Below are 27,764 nucleotides of genomic sequence, written 5' to 3'. Positions count from 1 at the left end.
AACGCACTATTGTTAAAACCATGAGAACCATATACAGATATTCTTAAGATATATAGAACATTAGTCTTCTCATCAAATGTTATTAACATTTACCAAATGTTATCATTTGGTAAAGCCTTGCAGAAGTCAATGGGACAAACCAGAACACCACAGGGCCTAAAACTACACAAATACCTACTACTAAAGTAGTATTTATAGAACAATATGCTAGTAGATTTATCCTCTTTTTATGAACTTTCAACATATGGTATTTTGAAGATCAAGTTGAACTTTTCTTAAATGCAGCGAAATAAGCTATTGCAATATTCTCTACATGCCACATGCAAAATAACTCAGAAAGATTAAATTCAGAGTTTTGCAACAAATATTTCAAATAAGGGGACTAAAAGTGTCCTTAGGATTAGACCATTATAGTTTGCAGCTTGTGTTAAATTAACAAGTGCTCACTTCACTTAGTTTGCTTTTAAACGATTAGGCAACAAACATCTGGACCTGAAGAACAGCATATAATACTAAGGGAAGAATCATAACTCAGTGCTTGCAAAAGGTTTCAGGTTCAATCTCTGGCATCTCGAGGTATGGCTAGAAAGGACTCCTGCCTGAAACCCTGGAGAGCTGTGGCTGATCAGAATAAACAATATTGAGCTAGAAAAACCAATGATTTGACTCTGTATAAAGCATCTTCCTCTGTTCCTAAAATACAAAGTTATATTTATTCTCTCCCCAATACTCCCCAGTAATAGCAAGCAAAATGGAAATACACACACACTGAGCTAGTTCGCACATAATGAGAAGCCACTGAGAGTGTATTTCCCTACAGAGCTTCCTACTGTGGTGCTGGCCGCCATTTTGAAAATTCAAGCCATGGTGGGAAGCACGAACCTGGCAAGGATGGGCTGTTGGGGTGTTAACAAGCCACCCGCAACCTTTAAATAGGCCATAGGTTCTGATTGGCTTGTTAACCATCCCAACAACCGACCCTTGCCGGGTTCACATGTAACAAGCCATGGCGCACCTGCCCCCCACTGCAACCTGAATTTTCAAAATGCAAACCGGCAAACCCCATGGAGAAATTCACCATCCGTGGCTTGCCATTGTGTGCAAAGAGGTCTCTCTCACACCCTCTCTGATGGGGTTTGCACAATCACAGAGCGGGAAATAAGCTGTGGTGGCTTATTTCTCCCATCGTGCGTGCTGTTCATAGGAAGGCTTATACGGAGTCAGACGTTTGGTTCATCTAGCCCAGTACTGCCAACACTTGGCTGGCAACAGCGGCTCTCTAGGGTTTCAGGCAGGAATTTTTCCATCCCAAGCTGGAGATGCCGGGGATTGAACCTAGAACGCTGTGCATGTGAAGCATGAGCTCTACCACTGTGCTATGGCCCCCTCAAGGTCACATGCCAGAGGGATTTGCATTATCACCCTCGCTGGCGTGGCTTCCGGGTTGTGCAATCCTGGCAATGGTGGCTTGTTGCTGTGGTTAACAAGGCACCCAGAACCCATGGGCTGTTTTAGAGCCAGTTCACACGTGATAATAAGCCACACTTAAAACAAGCCTTGGTGGGTTGGTTAATTGGTCACTAAGCCACATTGCTGCAAACAAATGATCAGGTCCTCGCTAGCTTGCCATGGTTTGTTTCCTCATTTGTCTTCTCGCTCACTTCCAGCACATATCCCAGAGGCCTTTGCAGCACAACTCCTCTATACTCCTACCATGGTGAGATGCTCTCTGCCCCTCTCCCACTTTTTTGCCTTGCAAAGCACCTGCATTGACATACACATTATTATTATTATTATTATATTTATTTGTATCCCGCCTTTTGCCCAATGCTGGGCCTCAAGGCGGCCTTACAAAGTTTAAAATATACAAGGGGGGGGGGAGGGAAACAAAACCATAAACAATTAAAAAATACACAACAAAATTATTAGACATTAACATAGATGGAGGGCCAGATTATTCTCCAAAGGCCTGCTTGAACAAAAAAGTTTTAGCCTGCTTCCGAAAGCCCATCAAGGAGGGAGCCAGCCTAGCTTCCCCAGGAAGAGAGTTCCAGAGCACCGGAGCAGCCACCGAGAAGGCCCTCTCCCATGTTCCCACCAAGCGTGCCTGTGAAGAAGGTGGGACTGAAAGAAGGGCCTCTCTAGAAGATCTCAAAGCACGGGCAGGCTCATAAGGGAAAATGCGTTATTTCAAATAACCTGGACCCGAACCTTTGGAGTGAAGAGAGGGGTTTACTTTGCTTTTTAGGATGAGGGGGCTGAGGATTTTATTTATTTTCTTTAACAGTTAAAAAAAGGCTCCTTGGCTGCTCCTCACAGCCCATTTGTCTTCGCAGCGTAGCTATATGTCTATGTGTGATTGACTTACCTCTGAGTAAGTGTGCACATCTCAAATTCAGGGCTATGGTGATTCAAGAGGGGGAATGTAAGCTTTCCTCCCTATTTTCATGCTGAAATTCCCCCCCAAAAGGAAATGGTTAAAAACACCCTCCCCTGCTGCGGGGGGGGGGGGATTTCACCATGAAAACAGGAGAGGGGAAGGTTAAATCACCCCTCCCAAGTCACCATGTTCCTGAATTGGGGTGGGTGGGTTGCACTTACCCAGACATAAGTCAATCATGCATACACACATAGCTGTTCTAACTCCGCTCATAAGGGGATAAAGCCACTTGCTCTCAAATGAAACGCAGAGCTGGAGAAGGAAGAGGAGGGGGTGCGGAAGGCAGTGCAAGGAGCGGCTGAGTTTTTCACTGCTCTAGACAGGCAGCTCTGTAGCCCTTTGCAACAAAACATGTCCAAGCCATTCTGCTGGGTTCAGATGCACAAAAAGCCATCTTAAAAACAAGCTACCTTGAACGACCCAACGACAACCCATGGGTGGCTTGTACATAGTTAACAAACCAGGCTGAGGAAACAGCGATGGATTTGGGCATCATAACAAGCCACCCTGGAACACTGTGGGTTGTCAGGTCATGCGAACCAGATCTCTCTCACACACACCCACACACACAGAGAAAGAGAGAGAGAGAGAGATTGGGTAATTTTAGCATTCCCACAGGCATCCAAGGGGGAAAAATACAAGTATTCCCAAGAATGCACTGGAAATTACTTCTGGTCATTTAAATCAAGCCTTTGAAACTGCTAACTTGTAATTAGAAGGCAAATTATAAAAAAACTTTTCAGAAAAAAGGAATCTGATTCTACACAAGGCTCACATCCTGCCCTTACTTTCCCCTTGTAAATGTGTGTATCAAAGTTCTAGATCATCTTTATTTTATCCAAATATCTTTGATGCCTCAAAAAGACGGAGAAATTATCACAGAAACACATGAAATAGATTTCCATAAATATGGCAACAATTGTCAAATTATCAAAACAGCAAAACCAGAACACACATTTTAAATCACTTGAAAGACTTATACATTTCACCTTGGGTTAATTTGTACCTAGTTTAATTTGGGTACAACCCAGGCACTAGACTTCTATATCACCCTTTCATTTCATTGGGCTACACGTGTTAAGAGCTCAGTATAGTATCCGTTGATAGCAGGGGCTATCAAAGTTTGCATCAAGGGCCTCCCTAGTGTGTGTATTCACATGTAAATGTTGAACATATTCAAGTGTTAAAAAACTTCACTCTGTATTCAAAAAGTAGGATTTGTTCTGCTGCCACTACTTGATTTCTCCTCTCTTGCCCAAGTTTCAACAGTACCAGAGAAGCCTTCTTCTAAAACTGTAATCAGTCAATATCTTTTCCATCCTATTATATGCAGGCATTCCATCTAAGGCAAAACTTCATCAGAAAAAAAAAGAGAATCTTACTACAGCTCGCTATGTTGAGAACACCATCACCAATCACTGAAAGAACCAGCAGCTTGTACCTTAACCTTCATGCTATGGAGAACACTGAAGACACTGCTCTTCAAAAACTTTACAGCAGGAATGGGAAAGTATTCTCTTGTGCTGAATTGCAAACAGTGAAGTAAATTATGTACTTTCTTCACCACTGCTAAAAATCTTCCCCAGGAAGATAGTCTTCCGTGGCTCCCTCTGGAGACCCACACTAGGGAGAATCAGTGTTTGAAAATCGTTAAAACTGAGTATCCCCCCCTTCCAAGATATGAAATATTTCTACAAAACCCATCTTTTTATATATATCTCACTAGCAAGAGAAAACAACAGCAATAAGAGTTGTTATATTTCCATGTTAACCACTTTTAAGGTGCAAGAGATCAGTTATCAGATGAAGTTTTACATATCAATTAGCTCGTGGGTGTTGCGTTTTACCTTAACATGCCTTGGCCCTCATCATCTTTTCTATTTGCCTCAGGTAATTATATTATTCTTATTTAACAAATGATTTAAACAAAAAGCAAAGTTAACTAAACTAAAAGCTTCTCCTTGCCCCTCCTTTTTTAAAAAAAAGATGAACACACAATTTTTTGAGTTTCTCACAGATAATTTTTTAAAAATGGTGCCAACTGGGAATTATTATTGCTATTGTGGCAGGCATGCAGTGGAGTCACTAGACAAAGAAAACTATATGCAGAAGAATACCCAGTTATCAGAAAGATTAACATACACCCCAAATTTCTCAATACCATGAATTGTGCAAGCAATAAAGATCAAGATAATGTATGTACATGCATGTAAATAAATGTTTATATACGTCAACGCTGTCATGCATTTGATGGTGGCCTCTTACAATCATAAATTATCCTTAAAAGGTACCACAAGACACTTTGTGTTGTGACACTTGCTCTGGGTTTTGAAGCAGACTTAGAGAAGAACTAGATTATGGCAAGAGATGGCATGTTTAGATCTCTCAGAGTTATCTAAAAATGGCAAATGACATGCAGTGAGGGATCCATATTAGGATCACAATCCTGGGGGAGGGGCTTTAACCCTCTGCCCCCCCTTTCCCAGTTAACCCCACCCTCTACATTGTAGGTACCAATCTGCAAATAGTGGGGGGGGGGTTTCAACGGGGAAAATGAGAAAGGCAGGCAATCTTCCTCCTGCAGTAGCACTTTCCCAATCCAATTTACCCCCACTGCTACATTAAAAAGAAGAAGAAAAGAAACCTGTGGGAGCGTCAATCATGCATCTCCAATCTCTAGTTAGACCTCAACAGACTAAACTTTCTTAGAAAAAGCAGAAACTACAACAAGGCTGGAATAATGAGCTAACACATATAGCAAACGGCCATTTGTTGGTACCCATTCCCAGGTTATCCACATTTTATAATGCAGATATCCAAACATATATCTTCTCTGAAATATCTCAAATATAAGAGCCACTTAGAAAGTCAACATCAAGAATTTCACATATGCAATACTTCTCAGCCACTTTGGATACCATCATATACTAATTCTGGAGCAGCATAACACAACGTTAATGACAGGAAAGCCTCTTACGGAATGGGTGGCTCTCAATAAAACGTTCTTTCAACGCAAGACAAGCAATCCTATGAAGTTTAAACAGTAGATTCTCCACCTCTCCACCCCTGATATTCTCCCTCCTTTAACCTCTATAGCCACATGTTATGATCAGCCTTCTTTGTTCGCTTCTTCCAGTCCTGACATCATGCTATTCATTATGACTGGAATAGGTTCCTGCTCTTTCATTATTAAGGCCTTTAGGTTCCACCTTAGGATTTGCATCTTCCAACAAAGCCGTTCCTAAACCATTCTTTTCTATTTTATTACCAATCCCTGCCCCTTTCTTCATCTTAGCTCTATCTGACTATAAGCCCTATGAGAAGTGACCATGCCCCTTCCATTCTTTGCAATAATGCCACACCAGGCCCGAATATAACCAGTTGTTTTTAATAAAATAGTCAAACCTTAAGCCTTTCAGAATTATCTATATTCTTAAAAAGACCAGATGGCAATCTTGGAACATACCCCCTTTTCTCCCATTATACCTTTTGTAAGAGGTTTTTTTTTTTTTGCGATATTCAATATTATTCTCTCCCCCCCTTTTTTTTTTTACTGTCAGGCTAGTGTTAATGGCAATCTCAAAACAATATGGAATGCCATATGGCTACATCTGGATATTAAAATTGAGAATATCAATTACCAATCCACTAATGCAAAGCCAAAATCCATGGACAGTAAGAATTTAATCCAATTCAGGGACTGAAACTTGAGCCAATTGCAACATACCGGAAGCAAAAGCGACAGTATTTTGAGCAGAAGTGCGATTTTTCCACTGAAAGTTCTCAGTTAATAACAGAATACCCCCACACACACACTCACTTTTAATTGCTGGGGGGGGGGGGGAAATGACCAAAAAACCAAGGGTAGTGACCCATTATTAATGAAACTTGGCTTCTATTAAGTGAGGTTGTGGAATCAATTTCCCCCCTAAATGCAACTTTACAAGATACAATGTTACTTTTAAAACTTATTTATAGATCGTAGATTAGAGTCTTTACCAAAGTTAAAAGCACTCTGTCTGACTCCACACTGTGGTTGAGAAATCACAGTAATCCCTCCTAGAACAGTTAGTTGCTCGTTTAATGACCTAACTTTATTTCCTGGTATTTCAAGAAGCATATTGCACACAAACTGCCAACCATGGGCTGGGTTGATCTGAAGGCGTGATGGCCTACAAGCACAAGATTATAATGTGTTCTCTACTCATTGTAGAGTTAAATGTACTTCAAAAATACAGCATTTCTCTAGCAGCTATGTAACCCCTATTATTGAAATCTAAGTCAAAGATACAAAAGATATTAATCTCTCTTGCACCAAAGGCTAGTTTTAATTAGCATTGCTTTTACTTTTTAAAAAATGTTGAAATGCTAAGCACTTACTAAATTATTTAAGTCAGCAGAGCATATTGCTGGTTTTGACCCTCTCCCAAGTTGTATTAGAGAATAACTTATTTTCCATAAGACCTAGTATTGCAACATCAACCAATGTCCCCACACAATGATATGGTTATCTTCAAAGTTCAAACATTTCCAACTGGATTAACAATTGAGGTTCTCATGCCAGACACATATAATATCATGACAGATTGCCTACTGCACACTGACCTAGCAGCTGCAAGGAATAAATAGGGATAAACTCTACTGTGCACAGCCCATGACTACAGGCCCTTAGGTTATTTTACCACCTGCTCTTATAGAGCAAAGGCCAAAGAAAGGAAAATATGAAACATGATCGTTCCAACAGTGCATACATGAAAATACAAATAGTGATAAATAAACCAAATGCCAATTTGGTTTATTTATTTTTGAATAAATAATTTTATTTATTCAATTGAATTTGTTCAAACATTTACTTTTTATGTGCAGCTCAACTACAAAGTACCAATGTGGACACAAACCACACAAAAAGGAGATCCTGAAAATAAACCTGATGCCAAATGCAAAATTTGTGCTGGGGGAGGAAGAGAATGAGACTTGCCTAAACTACTAAAAATTATGATCTATAATAAAATGCTTAGAAGTAACTTTAAAACTTAAGATATAGCATTTGATGGACTGAATTGAATTTGGGAATCGCTGAAGTTAAGATTTTATTTTTTGTTGTAATTCCATTGTATGATAATGATCTGAGGACAACATTTAAAGGGAAAAGTGTAATAACAAAAAATATTTAACCATTCCTAAATAGTTTTAGAAATTTTAGGTCTTTTAAGCAAATTTTAAATGTTTTTGCTCTCTTATCTGTGATGCATTGATCATGTTCTATTGCTAAGTTTTATTTGTATTGATTTTTAATATTATGTTGTATTATTTTCTGCTGTTTGTTGAATGTAAGATAGAGGTTTACTAAATGAATAAACGTTATTTATCCTGCCCTAACAAGCCTTCCAGTGTAGGCTAAAAATTCAAGTAATACAATTTTAATTGCATTACTTTAATCCAGTATTTCCCAACCTGTGTTCCTTGGAATCCTGCTGTTCCACTTGATGCGAATAGAGTTTCCATGAGAAAATTTCAAGACCTGCAGTATTTTTCCATCTAAAATATTTAAATATAAAATTATATATGTATCAAAAATACTTAGTTGAGTAGTACTTAGATTGTAAACACTACTACTGTGATGTGAAGCCTTCATTGGCTCCTGTAAACTGGAGGCAATGAAGAACATATAATAACCCCACCACACCTCACGCCATTATGGCTAGAATGCACACCTCTATCAGAGCACAGTATTTGCATCATATGACTGGTGTATGTACCTAGAGTCAGGAAATAAGGAAAGGAAGCAGCCAGGCACTTCTCCATTGTGCCCTGATCCAGATCCAGCTGAGAGCCCCCCACCCTCCTGCCAACAGAGGGAGAGGAAGCAGCAGCCCTTCTACTGTGTTCATGACCTTCTGAACTTTGCAACTAAGAATCTAGGGCCTAAATTAGCTTTTTTCCTCTTCCCTCCCAATCCCCTTTCCTTTTATGTCATGTTTTTTAGATTCTAAGCCTGTGGGCAGGGGCTGTCTTAAGAATTATTTTTATAAGCCACCTTGAGAGCCTTCTAGGGCTAAAGGGCGGGATAAAAGTGCTATAATAAATAAATAAAGACCCAGGTTGCACGTAAAGCTAAACTGTGCATTATTTAACCAATTAATTGCTAGGGGGCAAGCAAGCTCCTCACTACTGCTTTTCAACATTAGCCCTGTTCGAAGGTTAATAACATGATGTCCAACAACAAATCATAGGTTAACTCTGGGTTGTCTAAGCCCTAAACAACACAGAACATCTGGGTACGGATGTTACACTAACAACCTAAGAACAGGGCTATTGTAAGTTGCTCATTGACAGCAGAAGTGAGGAATACATCAGTGGCAGCGTGGTCACTCGCTCCCCCTTACTCCCAATTTGAATCCTTCCAGACCCTTAGCAGACCCATCAGCAAGAAGGTAGGATAGTTGTTGTTTCTTTTCTTTTCCAACTTGGGTGCAACTCCAGGCACCGTAAATTATTTTTTAAGGCTTGGGTGCAGCTCTAGGCTTTGTAAATTGATTTTTAGGGCTCTAGGTTCTGTAAATCAATTTTAAGGCTTGAGTACTGTTCTAGGAGGGGGCTCTGACTAAGTGATAGAGCCCCTGCTTTGCATTCAGAAAGTCCCAGCTTCAATTCCCAGGATCTCCAGGTAGGGCTGGAAAGATTCCTGCCTAAAACCCCGGAGAGCCACTGCCAGTCAGTGTTGACAACACTGGGGTAGATGGACCAATGGCCTGACTCAGAATAAGGCAGCTTCTGGTGCTCCTAAATTAACTTTTAGGACTTGGGTGTGGCTCTAAGCTCTGCAAATTAAATTTTAGGGGCTCCTATAAGGAAGTCAAGAGTTCACTCAGATAATTTTTTGCCATTCTGCCCTAATTATATTAAAATATGAAACATCCCCCCAAAACTAACTTTTGAAAACCCAAATAAAATATCAGATGCACTTTTCAGCATTACATGTGGCAATATGGGTTCTGTCAATATATTTCTAGCCCAAAAGTGTTCCATGGTCAAATTAGTTTGGGAAATGCTGCTTTAAGCCATTAATAGCAATTTGACACCAAATGACATCTTTCCAAAGCTGAAATTTAGGGCACCAGTGTGAACCCAAATGTCAGTGGAGACTGCCGGCACAATTCCAAACATACTCTGAAACATGTTCCACTGAAATCAATAGACCTTGCTTCCAAATGAATTTATTTTGGATCAGTTTAGTCTGCAGTACTTCAGCCCAATTGGGATATGAACACTAATAGCTTTATAATAATAAATTACCTAATTTTAAAATCTCATCCGAGTGTACAGCCCACTTTAATAAGCATTTAGGCTGCAATCCAACAGACCCTTACTTAGGAATAAGTGCCATTGAACTCAATGGGACATACTTCTGAGTAGACATGCATAGGATTGCACTATTAATACAATATTACCACTTGTGTTTTTCATAAAGCATACAGGACATATAAATGACAAGGGAAAATGTTTTACTAACCCAATAAGCTTTTGTTTCATGCCAATTTTTATTCATATTTATTTAACTAAAGAACATCAGGTCAAATGCTACTGCAGGAACAGCAACATATTAAAGGGTTCTGAAGCAGAACCGCATTCCCTTCCCATCACAAAGAGGTCACATGTGATCCCACTGACAGATTACACAGTTCTACAAATAACGCTTGTGCAAAATTTATATAAGCTGCACTGTAGAAGAAAACTGGTGGCAACAATATACTATACAGTAAAATGGCTTTAAAAACTTACGTGGTGGCTCTGAAAAGTTAAAACCATTCCTTCTCACTTTATCTAGTGAATTTATGCCACAATGTAAACATTTCAGTAAACTATTTACTCCACCCACCCACTGTTTATTTGGGGACTGAAAAGCACCGAAAGATTAAAAAAAACAGGACATCTGCCACTTTCCAAGCCCCAACAAAACAAACCTATTAATTAAGAAAAGAAAAGATGATCAAAGTCAGAAAACAAATCTCAACTGCAGGATTTAGTTTAGCGAAGCAGTGATGTTGAGTTGAAAATGAAGAGTTGCCTTCCTTCAAACGCCATCTTGTTGCAGTTACCGGGCCGACACAAAAAGATCCATTCATTCCCAGGGGAAAAAAGGGGGGTACACGCACACCCTCCATAATCTGCAACCACTAAGACAATTGACCTATTCAATTCCTTCTTCCAAAATTATACAAGGGAGAGAAAATGCTTAACACATTAAGATGAATTAAGGTTTTATCTCCTTCTCTACTTCTAACATGCATTTCACATAGACAGCAACCTTGTGTCTCTATTTACAAGCTGTGCTTAGAAGAAAAGTCTTAAAATATGCAACAAATCTCAGGTTATGCACGCAAATAACCAAGCTGGGACGAGGGCCTCTTCATGATTTTTGGTTTTTTGCTTCCCCACCCCACATCCAGATCCACATGGATGGGAGGGTGCATGAGCAGCACTTCTCTGACTGTTCAATCTTTCTTTTTAATGAAAACAGCATTTGGCTTGTTTAAAGCGGGGAGGAAAGGGCAGCCAGGAACCACATCTTACATAAAATGTGGCCCAAGAATCAGTTTTGCTAAGGCAATCATGGCAAAAATCACATTCGTAAAATTTTAAATTCATCTTCACAAATGATAAATTGATAGCCTCTATATCATGCTAATTTTCTTACTGACACCATGTCTTTCTTCTTCTAAAATAAAACCTTCCCTATCTTCTGGATTTATTCTTTCTTTAGTGTCACTCAATGGTCTCCACGCCCCTTTCCCTCATTATAGGTAATTTTAGAAATTCAGGTAGATTTTTTAAAAAGATGCTGCTACAAAAATGCCATTTCCCTTAAACTGTGTGTGTGTGTAGGGGGTGTTCCACAAATATTATTGCAGCCGACTCCCTTATTCTTCTGCAGCCAACATCTACCCTGAGCTGACACATTAACGGCAAAATTACACAACACCTATTAAAACAGAGAAGCATGTTTCTCAAATAAAAAGGCAGGTAATTCTCTCAACTATGACAAGAGAAATAGAAAGCATTTCTTACCACCTATGCACACACTCACCCTTTCCTACTGTAAAAAGGAAGAAAACCACCAAGATCCCATTTTCTTAGCCCTTTTTTAAGGGAGTCTCGCCCTGTTTCTCCTCCACCCAATCAATCTTCCACCATTACAGTATCAGCCATACATACAGCACTCTTGAAAATTTCTCCCAAGCTGCCTCTCTGTGGACTTGGTTGCCTCCCCACAACTCCCTCCCTTTCTAGCCTCAACGCAGAAAAGAATCAACCCCCCCCCCCATACACACACATATTTCTGTCCAGCAGCTACAGAGAAACACTCCCCTCTGATGTTCTGAAATGGGTGGGACAGTGATGGAGACAATGAAAGCAAAAACAAATCTAAATGGTTATTTCTTGATTTCCCTATGTCAGCAGCCTTTGGAAAAGGACTAGGCACTTCTGAGTCGGGAGAGACGGCACTGCTGGGTGGACAGAATTGAGTAGCAGCAAGATTGGAGGCAGTGGGGTGGGGAGGAAAGAAAGAGCAAAATGGAGGGGAGTCAGTAGAGAAAGGATTTGAAGCAGATTGGGAGGGGGGAAGGACAGTATTACAGAAGGGAGCGGAAAGCAGAAGTAGCAGCAATAGGGAAGAATGGCCAAAAGCGGCAAAGAAGGGAGAGGCATTGTGGCAGCAGCAGAAAAATAGGATAGAAGGGGGTGGGGGGGAAGAGAAGAAACAGGATTTAAGTCATGAAGTGGGAGGGAGAGGGGTAGGGGGGAAAGGAAGAGGAGGGGGAGGGAGGAATGAATGTGTGGGAGGTGAAAAGGGAAAGAGAAAAAATATGGGAGAAATGCTTAAATTACAAGGCCCCTTTTAGCCTTTGTGTGTCCCCCTATACACACACTTCCAAGCTTCTGTTTTTAGAATGCCACAGGAGGGGCATGATTTGACTAAAGTGGGGCGGGGGGGGGGGGAGAGAGACTTCAGGGGTGGGGCTTGTGGATTTCATTAAGCCCACACCAATAATTCAGACTCTGAAATCAAGGATGTTAATATACTTACACATATATATGTGTGTCAATGGTGCTATAAGGGGTCATATGGGTGAAGAAGTGGAGAGATAAGGAAATGGTTCGGGGTGGGGGTGAGAATAGTATTTTAAGGCCGGGGAAGGGAGAGGTGATGAAAAGGAGGGGGAAGAATGGAGGCTTTTGCGGGGGAGGCAGAGGGAAGAAAGGCGTGGGGGGGGGGGGAAGCGTAAGAATGAGTTGAAGTGAGGGAAATGCAAGACAGATTTAAGGGGTGGGGAGTAGAAAGATCTCAGTATGGAAGGGGGTTTGGAAAGGGGCCTGTGGAGGGATATTTGGGGGGGATTTAAGCTCTATGGGTTTTATTTAGGGGGGTCAGCATGCTTGGGGGGTGTATTGATGGGCATTACGGGGAATCAACATGTGGGAAGGGGGTTCTTATGGGAGCCAACATACTTTGAGTGTGTGGATGGGTGTTAATAGGGTCTCAGAGTTTCCTATAGGAGAACATGCTGTGGGTGTAGTTGATGGGTATTAATAGGGTCTCAGGGGTTCCTTTGTGATTCAGCATGTTGGGGGAGGGTTGAGAGGTTCTTAAAGGAGTTAACATACTGGGATGGAGGTTGGATGGACATTAATAAGGTCTATGGGGTTCCTATGGGATTCAAGATGTTGGGGGGGTTGGGGAGAAAGATTTTTATGGGAGTCAACATGCTAGGAAAAGGGGGGTGGATGGGAATTAATAGGATCTCAGGGGTTCTATGGAAGAATATGCAGGGGGTGGGAATTAATAGGATCTCAGAGGTTCTTATGGGGGAATATGCAGGGGGATGGGAATTAATAGGATCTTAGGGGTTCTTATGGGGGAATCTGCAGGGGGATGGGAATTAATAGGATCTCAGGGGTTCTATGGGAGAATATGCAGGGGGTGGGAATTAATAGGACTCAGGGGTTCTATGGGAGAATATGCAGGGGGTGGGAATTAATAGGGTCTTAGGGGTTCTTATGGGGGAATATGCAGGGGGTGGGAATTAATAGGGTCTCAGAGGTTCTGATGGGGGACTATGCAGGGGGTGGGAATTAATAGGGTCTCAGAGGTTCTGATGGGGGACTATGCAGGGGGTGGGAATTAATAGAATCTTAGGGGTTCTTATGGGGGAATATGCAGGGGGTGGGAATTAATAGAATCTTAGGGGTTCTATGGGAGAATATGCAGGGGGTGGGAATTAATAGGATCTTAGGGGTTCTTATGGGAGAATATGCAGGGGGTGGGAATTAATAGGATCTTAGGGGTTCTATGGGAGAATATGCAGGGGGATGGGAATTAATAGGATCTTAGGGGTTCTTATGGGAGAATATGCAGGGGGATGGGAATTAATAGGATCTCAGGGGTTCTATGGGAGAATATGCAGGGGGTGGGAATTAATAGGATCTTAGGGGTTCTTATGGGAGAATATGCAGGGGGATGGGAATTAATAGGATCTCAGGGGTTCTATGGGAGAATATGCAGGGGGTGGGAATTAATAGGACTCAGGGGTTCTATGGGAGAATATGCAGGGGGTGGGAATTAATAGGGTCTTAGGGGTTCTTATGGGGGAATATGCAGGGGGTGGGAATTAATAGGGTCTCAGAGGTTCTGATGGGGGACTATGCAGGGGGTGGGAATTAATAGGGTCTCAGAGGTTCTGATGGGGGACTATGCAGGGGGTGGGAATTAATAGAATCTTAGGGGTTCTTATGGGGGAATATGCAGGGGGTGGGAATTAATAGAATCTTAGGGGTTCTATGGGAGAATATGCAGGGGGTGGGAATTAATAGGATCTTAGGGGTTCTTATGGGAGAATATGCAGGGGGTGGGAATTAATAGGGTCTCAGAGGTTCTGATGGGGGTTAGTTAGCAAGCTGGGGGGAGGTTGATGAACATTAACAGGGTCTCAGGGGGGCCTTATAGGAGTCAACATGGTGGGGGGTGGATGTGCATTAATAGTGTCTATGGCAGTGAGCATAGTGGGGGGGGGATGGACGAGCATTCATAGGGTCTTGGGGTTACCATGCTGGGGGGGGTTGATGGGCATTCATAGGGTCTTATGGGGGGGCAACCTGGTCTGTATGGGGGAGGGGTGTTGGGGAGGTAATAATGAAAAGAAGGGGGTGGGGGGGGACAACCCCTTTCTTCCTCGTTCCCTCCCTCCCTCCCCCCCTTTCTCACCTTCCTCGACGGCCGCTGCTCATTCACTGCCACCGCAGCCGTCGCCCCGGGCCAAGATCCGCCTCCCTCCCCCCTTCGCTGCCCCGTCGCGGGCGACCCTCTTCAGACCCCCCCGCCGCTGAGGCGCTGCTGCTTCGTCGTCGTCGGTGCCTCAGTCCGTCCAGGCAACGGTGGTGGTGGGGAAGGAAGAAACGGAGAGGGGGGGGAGGCTGAGGAGAAAGAAATCAACCGGGAGAGGGGAGGCCCCGCCGCCGCCGCCGCCTCGTCGCCCGCCCCGCGCTGCGCGTGGCAGCCGCTCCGTCCCCTCACGAAGGCACGAAAAAGGAGGGCGGCGGCTGCACCAACAACAGCAACAGCGACGTCGAAGGAAAAAAAGCCCCCTGAGGGGAGGCGCTCGGGCGGGCAGGCTTTCTTTTCTGGATTTGTTGCTTTGTTTTCCGTCGGCGGCGGCGGCGCGGCTCCACCACTCACTCACTCACTCACTCAGCTGCCGCTCGCGGCCATAGGGAACGCGGAGTGTCGTCTGGGCGCGGCAGGGCAAAGTTGGGCGGGCGGGCGGGTAAGAGCCGCTTCCTTCCTTCCTTCGCTTTCCTTCGCCTTCGCTCGCGTCCCCGCCCCTGCGGCCCGGCTGGGAAACCCCGCGCGCGGCTCCGCCCATGTTTGGCCTATGTGTGTCTCTCTCCTCCTTTCTCTTTTTCCCTCACAGGGTGGCTCTGAGGTGATTTTGAGGCGCTCTTTCCCGTTTTATCATAAAATTTTACCTTAATAAAGGCTTTCTCATTCCCCCAAAAGTAGCCTTGTAGAAACTGAAACAAACAAACAAACACAAACCCGACAAAGGTGTTTTTTTTGGGGGGGGTTTGTCCCTTTAAAAGCTTGGCATATTTAGGATGGCCTCAGTTTTGCTTCATGGCGGTTTCTTTTGAGGCCTGGCTGCTGCTTTTTAATGGAAATAAAAGATGGCAGGAAAACGAGAATAAAATACGATTATATACACAGAAAGAAGCAGCAAGAAGACAGGGAGCTGCTGAGTCCAAGGAGCAGTTAGGAGGAATAATGAAAAATATTTCCTTTATTTAGGGTGACCCTATGGAAAGGAGGACGGGGCTCCTGTATCTTTAACAGTTGTATTGAAAAGGGAATTTCAGCAGGTGTCATTTGTATATATGGGGAACCTGGTGAAATTCCCTCTTCATCACACCAGTTAAAGCTGCAGGAGCCCTGTCCTCCTTTCCATAGGGTCACTCTAGGTTATGGTCATTTGGGTACAGATAGGGTGACCCTATGAAAAGGAGGACGGGGCTCCTGTATCTTTCACAGTTGCATAGAAAAGGGAATTTCAGCAGGTGTCATTTGTATATATGGAGAACCTGGTGAAATTCCCTCTTCGTCACAACAGTTAAAGCTGCAGGAGCCCTGCCCTCTTTTAAATCTGGTCACTCTAGTATAGCTCCTGCAGCTTTAACTGTTGTGATGAAGAGGGAATTTCAACAGGTTCTCCATATATACAAATGACACCGGCTGAAATTCCCTTTTCAATGCAACTGTTAAAGATACAGGAGCCCTGTCCTCTTTTCCATATGGTCACTCTAGGTTATGGTCATTTGGGTACAGATAGGGTGACCCTATGAAAAGGAGGACAGGGCTCCTGTATCTTTAACAGTTGCATAGAAAAAGGAATTTCAGCAGGTGTCATTTGTATATATGGGGAACCTGGTGAAATTCCGTCTGTATCACAACAGTTAAAGCTGCAGGAGCCCTGCCCTCTTTTAAATCTGGTCACTCTAGTATAGCTCCTGCAGCTTTAACTGTTGTGATGAAGAGGGAATTTCACCAGGTTCCCCATATATACAAATGACACCTGCTGAAATTCCCTTTTCAATGCAACTGTTAAAGATACAGGAGCCCTATCCTCCTTTCCATAGGGTCACTCTAGGTTATGGTCATTTGGGTACAGATAGGGTGACCATATGAAAAGGAGGACAGGGCTCCTGTATCTTTAACAGTTGCATAGAAAAGGGAATTTCAGCAGGTGTCATTTGTATATATGGAGAACCTGGGGAAATTTCCTCTTCATCAAAACAGTGAAAGCTACAGGAGCCCTGCCCTCTTTTAAATCTGGTCACTCTAGTATAGCTCCTGCAGCTTTAACTGTTGTGATGAAGAGGGAATTTCACCAGGTTCTCCATATATACAAATGACACTTGCTGAAATTTCCTTTTCAATACAACTGTTAAAGATACAGGAGCCCTGTCCTCCTTTTCATAGGGTCACCCTACCTTTATTGTATTTCAGTACCGCCTCATAGGCAAAGCTCTCTGGGGCGGTTTGCAGAGATTAAAAGCTATTAAAATACATCATGCAAAGTACAAGAACACATTTACATGAAAACATAATAGGCCTGGTTCAGACAACACGCTAAACCATGCTGCTTAACCACAAAATGGTTAACGGATGGGTTCCATTAACATTTTTGTGGTTAAGCGGCATGGTTTAGTGTGTTGTCTGAACCAGGCCATTCACAGATAGCAGGTATAGAAGTGCAATAAAATAATCACAGACCATATGTGTTTTTAAATCAGCCAGAGACAATGCAGGACCTGATGAAGAGCTAATTTATATGCTGCCGAAAAGATAATGTTGGTGCCAGCCGGGCCTCACTAGGGAGAGATCGGTCCGGAATTGGGGGGCCACCACTAAGAAGGCCTTCTCCCATTTTGCCACGCTGCGTGCCTCCCTCGGAGGAGGCACCCAGACGAGGGCCTTGGATGCTGAACTAGTGTATGGGTCGATTCATAAAGGAACTCATTCATTACAGACTTTAATATATATAGGGTGACCCTATGAAAAGGAGGACAGGGCTCCTGTATTTTTAACAGTTGCATAGAAAAGGGAATTTTAGCAGGTGTCATTTGTATATATGGAGAAACTGGTGAAATTCCCTCTTCATCACAGCAGTTAAAGCTGCAGGAGCTATACTAGTGACCAGATTTAAAAGAGGGCAGGGCTCCTGCAGCTTTAACTGTTGTGATGAAGAGGAAAATTCACCAGGTTCCCCATATATATCAATGATACCTGCTGAAATTTCCTTTTCAATACAACCGTTAAAGATACAGGAGCCCTGTCCTCCTTTTCATATGGTCACCCTAATAATATATACAGAAGAGAGTCTTGTGGCATCTTAAAGGCTAACAAATTTATTATGGAATAAGGTTTTGTGGATTACAGTGGGCTACAGTCCATGAAAGCTTATGCCAGAATGCATTTGTTAGTCTTTAGGGTGCCACAAGAGTCTGTTTTCGCTGCAAATAGACCAACTCAGCTACCCCTCTGGAAAATCTTTTAATATAGTTTTAAGTGGGTTTTTTTCCTTAAAGCTTTAGCAGTATATTATAGTTTTAGCCTCTTTTATTGAAGTACACATAATGAGCACTTCAATAAAAAGTATAAAGGAAAAGAGTTATCCAGCACAATATTTTTTAAATCTATTTTATGTCTACTCAGAAGTAAGCCTCACAGAGTCGAATGGGACTTACTTCAAGATAAGTGTATAGAATTGTATCCTAAAAGAGTAGGAAAAGCGTTGACAATAAGAAGAAAGCAAGTGATTTGAATTTTTTAAAACCTATTTTTTTAAAAAAAAATGTTTTCAGATTATAACAACAAACATTACATTTTGTTTTGTTTTTTAAAAATATGTTTTATACATTTGTACTGGAGAGGCTATTTCTCCATACCTTTCAAATTCTGCTGTAAGCATACATTGCAGTTGTTAAATTACACATATAAAATATTTTTACAAGCACAAGCAAGAGAAACAACCAACAAGGGAAATAAACAAAATATAGGAGCAAAGAATGCTATTGTGGGGCTATATTTAGCAGAACAATCTTCTGCATGGTTACTCAGAAGTAATCCCACTGGGTTCAATGAGGCTTACTCCCTAGTAAGCATGTTTACATTTGTATCCAAAAAGACTGACCGTTTTATTGTGGCATAAGTATGAAAGTCACCCCCCCCACAACTCATTTACTTATCAAATAATTTATTTGCAATTTTCAGAGCAACTTACAAAATAAACCATACAAATTCAGTAAGAATCCAACAAACAAACAAATTGCAGCAAGTAGTTAAAAATCCAGTATAAATAGAGAGGAGATGAAACTAAAGGTTTTCATCTGATTCCAAAAGGAAAATATGGACAGTGCTCAGCAAACCCCTCTGGGGCCACAACCAAAAAGGCCCTGTCTGTGGTCCCTGGGTGCTTTATTTCAGGTGGCAGGGAACACCGAGCCAGGCTTCTGAGGCTGATCTTAATGTCAGGGCAGGCTTATTTTGCCGTAATAAATTTGTTAGCGTTTTAAGGTGCAGCATTGGTGCAACTTATGGTATTTTATGAGAAACTGATTTGGGGAGGGAAGTCTACTAGGTGACGTCAGTGATTGGGAAGGACTCTGTTTTATTTGGGGGCAGGGCTCAGCCTTCAATTGCTTCTTTTCAACAGCTGACAACCCGCCTCCATGATATGAGGTAGACGGTAAAGATGGGGGTGGTTTGCCGTTGCCTTCCCTGGCCGTTATTCCCTTTCCGAGCCGGCTGCCTGAAACCAGGCCGAACTCAGGCCGTGGGGAGAGTTTCAGCTGCAGAAACTGCTGCTTTACCGCTCTGCGCCACACGAGGCTCCTTTTTCCACCAGCCCGTTCACAGGGAATTCCTTGTTGCCTGTGGCTACTGGCCTACTCTGTTGTGGCAACCCAGTTGTGGAATGCCTTCCCCTTGCAGGCCCAACTGGCACCAACACTGGCTTCGTTTCAGTACCAAGTTAAAACATGTTTTTTTTAATCAAAGCCTTTGTGGGCTAAAGCTGCACATAGTTCTAATTGTTTTTATTGCTTTTAGTTTATTTATTTTTACTAGCTTGTTAATGTTTTAATAAGCTTTAAATATTATTTAATAAATAATTTTAACAGTAAACATTATTTATTGTTGTATACTGTTTGAATTTATTTTATCTGTACACCACCCTGAAATCCTGATGCTATAGGGTAGGATACAAATCTTTTAATAAATAAATAGTCTAGTGCTAAAATACAAGGCTTGCCTAAGTATGTGAAATAAGCACATTATTAACCGTTGCCTCCATTTTCCTCACCTTCCACTGTTGTCTCCCTTGTGTTGAATTTTTGATTGTAAGCCCCTTGGGGCAGGCACTTGGCTCATTCCTTGAAAAACACCATGTACATCAGTGGAGCTTTAGCAATAATAAATAATTAGAGGGGAGAGTTTGAGTTCTCTTAGGTAACATGACATGGGAAAGGAGCACATGCCAAAATGGTCAGGTTTGGGGATTGGGGTGGGTGGGTATGTGGGTAAAGGTTTAACTTGAGATTTGTAATCTTTTTCAAACTGGAGGCTCTTAAAATAATTGGAGGAACTGATATTGCTTTATCAACAATCGGTTTTAGCGAAGGAGCAGAACCTGCTCTTGCGTGGAGGAGGGACCCACGCAAAAATGCATCTTCTCTCAAGCCATGTGGAGAGGAATCACGTAATTCTCAACCGTGAGACAACTAAATCAAGTGAAAAATCAACTATTATTAGGAAGAGAATTTACCCACCCCAGCATGGGTTATGACACAGCCTTCTTCAAACAGCTTGTATTCATAATGAAACTTTTGGAGCATGAACGACAAAGAATTCTTTGAACTGTTCCATTTCCCCCCATGACCTGGCCTCATAATAAAAGTTCTCAGTGGCAAGGTTATATTAGTAGCGCTCCCCCATCCCGAAAAAAGAAAACCCCGAAAAAAACAAAAGAATAGATGACTTCATCTCTCTCTTTCTCTCTCTCTCTCTCTCTCTTTAGGTGGTGCTACATCTAGACCAGTCCGGACCTTGTTCTTTTGTGTCTCAGAAGCTGCCAGAAAGATGACATGAATTATTGATAAATGATTTTCCGTGCGGGGAAAAGCACTTGCATCCTTTGCCAGAAAGCGGAGACAGAGCGAGCAAAGCACCTAGGAGTAGTTTTGGAGTGTCTTGTATAAGCCCTGTCAGGCTGCAATCCTATGCCCACTTCCCTAGGACGAAGCACCGTTGAATTCAATGGGACCCACTCCTGAGTAGACTTACATAAGCTTTCCGCGCGACTATTTCTGTTTAAACGGCTTGCTTTTTGAGGTAGAGGTGGAATTAAGCTGGTCGAGGTTTGAGTTTCTTACATTGTTCTTTAACTGCTTTAAAATGAACCTGTTTCAAAAAGAAGCTGGATTATATATTTGGTTCTATATCAGTGTCACCAAGGCATGTTGGAGAAATCTGCGACGGAGTTTGTATTTATATGAATCCGTCGCAGGAATTCCACAGCAGGTCAGCTTTTCCTGAGTCGCGTGGATTCTGCGGCTTTTTCGACCACTGTTTTTGTTTTCCAGAATTTTACGCAAATTTAGTCATAGAAAAATACGTTAAAAAAAAAAAACGCCAGCCAAAAATGCACCTTTCCTCCATAGGGTAAGCCTGAAAATGTGCATTTTGGGGGGATTTGCAGATTTTTGCGAATGAGAATTTGCGCAAATTTGAGAAATTAGAAGAAATCTGATTTCTTGAATTTACACAATTCCTTTGTTACATAGCTAGATCATAGAATCATATAGAATCATAGAGTTGGAAGGGGCCTATAAGGTCATCAAGTCCAACCCCCTGCTCAAGACAGGAATACACCCTAAAGCATACTTGACGGATGGTTGTCCAGCTGCCTCTTGAAGGCCTCTAGTGTGGAAGAGCCCACAACCTCCCCAGGTAATTGGTCCCATTGTTGTATTGCTCTAACAGTCAGGAAGTTTTCCTGATGTCCAGCCGGAGTCTGGCTTCCTGTAACTTCAGCCCGTTATTCCGTGTCCTGCACTCTGGGATGATCGAGAAGAGATCCTGGCCCTCCTCTGTGTGACAACCTTTCAAGTATTTGAAGAGTGCTCTCATGTCTCCCCTCAATCTCCTCTTCTCTAGGCTAAACATGCCCAGTTCTTTCAGTCTCTCTTCATGGGGCTTTGTTTCCAGGCCCCTGTTCATCCTGGTTGCCCTCCTCTGAACACGCTCCAGCTTGTCTGCGTCCTTCTTGAATTGTGGAGCCCAGAACGGGACACAATACTCTAGATGAGGCCTAACCAGGGCCGAATAGAGAGGAACCAGAAGCTATGCTTCTATTAATGCAGCCCAAAATAGCATTTGCCTTTCTTGCAGCCATATTGCACTGTTATACTCTTAGAGCCTCTATTATCTTTGCAAAATCCTGGGGAATGGGTGAAGGACTGGAAGAGGACAAATGTTGTCTTTATCTTCAAAAAGGGCAAAAAAGGAAGATCTGGGGTGTTATTGATCAGTCAGTCTGCCATCAATACCTGTGAAGATTCTAGAGCAGATTACAAAGTATTCAATCTGTAGGTACCTTGGTCACCAGAAGCCAAGCATGGATTTTTCAGGAATGGATTTGTCAAGAATAAGTCCTGCCAGACTAATCTTGTTTCATTTTTGAATTAGGTAACTTCCTTAGTAGATTGTGGGAATGCCGTTGGCGTAATATATCTTGACTTCAGCAAGGCATTTGACAAAGTGTCCCATGGTCTTTGAACGAGCAAGCTAATTAAGTATGGGCTGGGTGGCGTTACTACTAGGTGAATCTGGAATGTGATGTAGAACCATAGTCAAAGAGCACTCGTCATTGGTCCCACTCTTTTGAACCCAAATAAAGATGGTGCTGGAGGACAGCACTTTGCTTGGCAGGATGCCAGCCTCCCAATTTTTTAAAAAATGGGGGTAGACACTTAAATAAAATAAAACTCAGGTGGGGCAGGAAATTTGACAGGAGCCAAAAGAACTGTCCACGGGCGCCACTTTGGAGATCCCAGGTCTACAATGTTTGACAACAGCTCTCCAGGGTTTCACAGAGATTCTGGGGATTGAAACTGGGAGATCTTGCATGCGAAGCACACACCCTTCTCAGCTAGTACCATTTGCTGCTGCATTCTCCCTTCCTGTATTCAGCAGACATGTGGGGGGAGCATATGAAAAAGTGTGATGTGTGTGTGTGTGTTCACTGCCGGCCCTATCATTAGGCAAGATGAGGCAGCAGGAAGGCCTTCAAGGAGAGAACTACATGCCGTGCAGCCAACTCTGCACCCTGTAACTCAGTCAGCTGCCTTCAAATTCACTGGAGAACGTTATGCCATCATTATCCTTACAGCTGCCAGTCCAGGTCTGGGCCCAAAATCAAATTGCTGGTATTAACATTCAAATCCCTAAAAGGCTTGGGGCCAGGTTATCTGAAGGAACGCCTCCTCCCATATGTACCTGCCCCATCCCTAAGATCATCTTCAGGGGTCCTTTTCCGTGAGCCCCTGCCAAAGGAAATGAGGCAGGTGGCTACCAGGAGGAGGGCCTTCTCTGCTGTGGCACCCCGGCTGTGGAATGATTGTTGAAGACAGACTCATTTGCCAGCCCAGTCAGTTTTTGTACACGGAATGGTAGGAGGCGCCATCTTGTCCTTCATCTCAGGAAGTAGGGTGACCCTATGAAAAGGAGGACAGGGCTCCTGTATCTTTAACAGTTGTATTGAAAGGGGAATTTCAGCAGGTATCATTTGTATATATGGAGAACCGGTGAAATTTCCTATTCATCACACCAGTTAAAGCTGCAAGTGCCCTAAATCTAGTATAGCTCCTGCAGCTTTAACTGCTGTGATGAAGAGGGAATTTCACCAGTTTCTCCATATATACAAATGACACCTGCTGAAATTCCCTGTTAAAGATACAGGAGCCCTGTCCTCTTTTCCATAGGGTCACCTTACAGGAAGCAAAATGAGGGAGGCATTCTTGCCCTCCATTGGGGGCAGCCTTTTGACTGTGGGCAGCTGTTGGAACTATGAAACAAAAAATAAAAATTAAGCAAGCACATACCTTTTGATGGTTTGGTGAAAATCCTCTGTGTACATCCATTGTATATGCACAAATTAAAAGATTGGGCTTAAAAGCAAAAAAACACAAAAGGAAACACAGCTACTGTGCCACTGATTGGAAAGTTAATAGCATCAAGACGTGCGGTGATAGGGTCACTCACCTGAGACATTTCAGCATATTACAACCATGCCTTTAAAAAAAAGAAAAGACAGAATGTTAGCCCTGAGGCAATCCAATCCTGTGTAGACTACACCGCTATTCTTAAAAGAGCAGAATGCTTTAAAAGCTCAGAGGATTCACAGGGAAAACATAGGAGAAAGACAGCAATTTCATGATAAGTACATAAAAAGTGCAATGCTGGGTCCGACCAAGGGTGCATCTAGTCCAGCACTGTGTTCGCACAGTGGCCCACCCGCTGTCGACCAGGAACCCACACGAGTGCAACAGCACCCTCCCACCCATGTTCCCCAGCAACTGGTGTACATAGGCATACTGTGTCTGATACTGGAGGTAGCACATAGCCATCAGGACTAGTAGCCACGGATAGCCTTCTCCTCCAGGAATTTATCTAACCCCCTTTTAAAGCCGTCCAAATGGATGGCCATCACCACACCTTGTGGTAGCGAATTCCATAATTTAACTATGTACTGTGTGAAGGAGTCCTTCCTTTCATTTGTCCCGAATCTCCCACCAGTCAGTTTCATGGGATGACTCCACTGGGTTCTAATATTATGAGAAGGAGAAAAATGTCTTCTGATCCACATTCTCCACACCATGCATAATTCTGAACATCTCTATCACGTCTCCCTTTGGTCACCTTCTCCCACCCCCAGCTAAATCCCAGCTGTTGTAACCTTCACTCACAGAAGAGATGATCCAGCTCCTTGATCATTTGAGTTTCCCTTTTCTGCACATAGGAACATGCAGAGCTGCCTCATACCAAGTCAGGATCTCTTCTCCATCATCCCAGAGTGCAGGACACGGAATGATGGGCTCAAGTTACAGGAAGCCAGATTCCGGCTGGACATCAGGAAAACTTCCTGACTGTTAGAGCAGTACGACCATGGAACCAGTTACCTAGGGAGGTGGTGGGCTCTCCCACACTAGAGGCCTTCAAGAGGCAGCTGGACAATGATCTGTCGGGTATGCTTTGAGGTGGATTCCTGCATTGAGCAGGGGGCTGGACTTGATGGCCTTATAGGCCCCTTCCAACCCTACTGTTCTATGATTTTATGAAATATTCTTCTGCATCACTGGCTAGCAGTAGCGTTTCAGATGGGTTTTATTCCAGCCCTACCTGGAGATGCTTGGGATTGAACCTCGGACTTTCTGCACATGCTCTAGCACAGTGCTAAGGCTCTTCACCTCTCTGTAGCACAGGAATGCATACATCTTCTTTTTAGTGTTATGCTTTCTAAACAATCTTTTTGAGAATATCTGGGAGAGGCTAAGCTGAATAAAACTGTATCATTCTTTAGGAAGAGCTCAAAAGCAGATTATAAGGTTCACAGTCTTAGCCCTCGAGGTTCCTTTTAAAACACTTTAAAAAAAAAGCCTAATCTCAGCGATTAAAAATATTCAGTTAGCACAGGAGGAAGAAAAATGGTGGGAGTAACTAATTCAGTCTCCCTAGTTACATTCTTAAATTCCACATTCTTCCTTTCAGCTTGACTATTTCTCAAGGAACAAAGGGGTTATTTTAAATACCTCCTGAAAATAGAGAATTTAAGAGATTAGCAACAGCATCTTGGTCATGAGGCTTTCATCGGAGCTGAGCTGTGTAAAAAGAACGTCTTAGTTGAATGGCCATAACTGAGTAATTTAAAATACCTGGAGAAAACCTAGAGTCCGTTGCTTCTTTCCATCACTTTGTTCTTGTCCAGTCTGGCTCCTCTACCTACTCACCTGTGAAATGAATGCATGTATCAAAGTTAAGCATTTGAGAGGCCTTGCTTCAGTTATTGTGTTACAATGTACAAGTGTGACCTGCAACAAATTGTTGCAGTGTGGAGTTGAGGATTCAAACTAGGCATCTACTAGTTCAAAGGCTGTCCCATCCAATCCCAGTTGAAAAACAAAGAACCAAGATGCTCTGACAGGCAGCAGCTAACTACGGCTTCTAGCAGGGGGGAAAACCCTCTTCCCTCATTTGCTCCGTGATCCTGTGTAAGTGGAGATGTCAGGATTTGAACCTGGGCCCTTCCACATTCAAAACATGTGCTCTACCACGAAGCGATGGGTCTTTCCCCAAACCTCACAAAATTGTGGAGCCAAAACAGGCCCACATATTTCTTCCCTAGCAAACGGAGCTGCCGGGACCATCTTGGGTTTCGGCCGGGCTTTGTTTTCGTCAAGGAAGCCTATTCTCTCCTCCCGCCCTATGTGGAGGTCATGCTTCCATACATCATGAGGCATTCTCTACATCCTCCTTCCCCTCCTCCAGGATCTGATTACAGGGCAGGCCAGCCTAGACTTATCAACAAGAGACCCCCGTTCAGCCGAGGCCTCTCCAGTAAGCACCTGCTGCTTTAGAAATTGGATGTTTCCACGCATCAAGACGTACACAGAGCAAAAACTTCTCCTGAGCCATCACTGTAGGGACCAGACAACACGCGGTTGCATCGTAGAGCAGAGATCATTAGCTAAAAGCTTGATCAAGGGTACAGTGGGAGTCATTAAAAAAAAAGTAGCTGATTAGGAGAGGGAACTTTTTAAACACAGACACCAACTGTACAAAGTAAAAGAGACGTGGAACTAATAGTTTAAGAAGTTGGGTAGAATCATGGAATCATAGAATAGTGTTCAGAGGAGGGCAACCAGGATGATCAGGGGTCTAGAAACAAAGCCCTGTGAAGAGAGACTGAAAGAACTGGGCATGTTTAGCCTGGAGAAGAGAAGATCGAGGGGAGACATGAGAGCACTCTTCAAATACTTAAAAGGTTGTCACACAGAGGAGGGCCAGGATCTCTTCTCAATCCTCCCAGAGTGCAGGACACGGAATGACAGGCTCAAGTTAAAGGAAGCCAGATTCCGGCTGGACATCAGGAAAAACTTCCTGACTGTTAGAGCAGTACGACAATGGAATCAGTTACCTAGGGAGGTGGTGGGCTCTCCCACACTAGAGGCCTTCAAGAGGCAGCTGGACACCCATCTGTCAGGGATGCTTTTGGGTGGATTCCTGCATTGAGCAGGGGTTGGACTCGATGGCCTTGTAGGCCCCTTCCAGCTCTGCTATTCTATGATTCAATATTCTGTGTAAAACCTAGCAGACTTCAGATACTTAATAATATGCGTGCTATCCAACCAAAATGAAGGTCTTTAAAATCCTATTTATTTCATTGGGGAAAATATTGAGGGAAGTAAGTCCAATGCCAGGTTGTAGGCCTCTTCGAACTCTGCGATTCTATGATTCTATGATGAACCTAGGCAGCTGCCTTACGCTGATTCAGAACGTTGTTCCATCAAGCCCAGTATTGTCGACACTGACTGGCAGCAATGACTCTCCAGGGTTACAGGCAGGAATTTTCCAGCCACACCTGGAGCTTCTGAGGCTTGAACCTGTGACCTTCTGCATGCAAAGTAGGGGCTCTCTCCCTGGGCCACAGGCCTTCCTTTGGAAAGCCATCATGAAAATAAGAGGACACAGGTTTGCCTAAAACGTTCATGCCCTGATTTTACATGCACAGATGCAAATTTAGAAACCAGCAGTGTCATTTAAATGAAAATACAATACATCTCACCGTGAGCAGAGTCTGTGCGCCTACTACTCAGTCCACTTTCCAGCTGAGGGACAACTTCATAAAAACTCTTTTTATGACTCTTTATCTTTAAACCTAATTTGGACCAGGCAACCTTTCCAACAGAAAAAAGGGTGAGGAACCTGGGGCCCTCCAGATGTTTTTGAACTACAATTCCCATCATCCATGACCAAGCCGGCTGAGACAGATAGCAACTGGAGTCTAACAAGAGAGGCTCGGAGTGTGGCAACGAGGGATAGGGCCTTTTCGGTGGTGGCCCCCAGACTATGGAATGATCTCCCTGACGAGGCTCGCCTGGCACCAACGCTGCTATCTTTCCAGCGCCAGGTTAAGACTTTCCTCTTTGCCCA

At 43.1% G+C, this 27,764-nt stretch overlaps 1 protein-coding gene across 3 annotated transcripts in view; it reads right to left on the bottom strand.

Annotated features, from left to right (window-relative positions):
- Positions 1–14,802, bottom strand: part of GNB1 (G protein subunit beta 1) — a 75,173-nt gene extending 60,371 nt beyond the window's left edge. For all 3 annotated transcript variants that reach the window (XM_063145384.1, XM_063145382.1, XM_063145383.1), the window contains exon 1: positions 14,706–14,802. The gene's annotated coding sequence lies outside the window, so the exon portion shown is untranslated. The remainder of the gene's footprint in view (positions 1–14,705) is intronic.
- Between the last annotated feature and the right edge of the window lie 12,962 nt (positions 14,803–27,764).

Source organism: Elgaria multicarinata, chromosome 20, assembly GCF_023053635.1.
Source record: "Elgaria multicarinata webbii isolate HBS135686 ecotype San Diego chromosome 20, rElgMul1.1.pri, whole genome shotgun sequence".
Taxonomy (NCBI): Eukaryota; Metazoa; Chordata; class Lepidosauria; order Squamata; family Anguidae; genus Elgaria; species Elgaria multicarinata.
The sequence above is the reverse complement of the archived record's forward strand: the minus strand, read 5'-3'. Positions and strand labels throughout refer to the sequence as shown.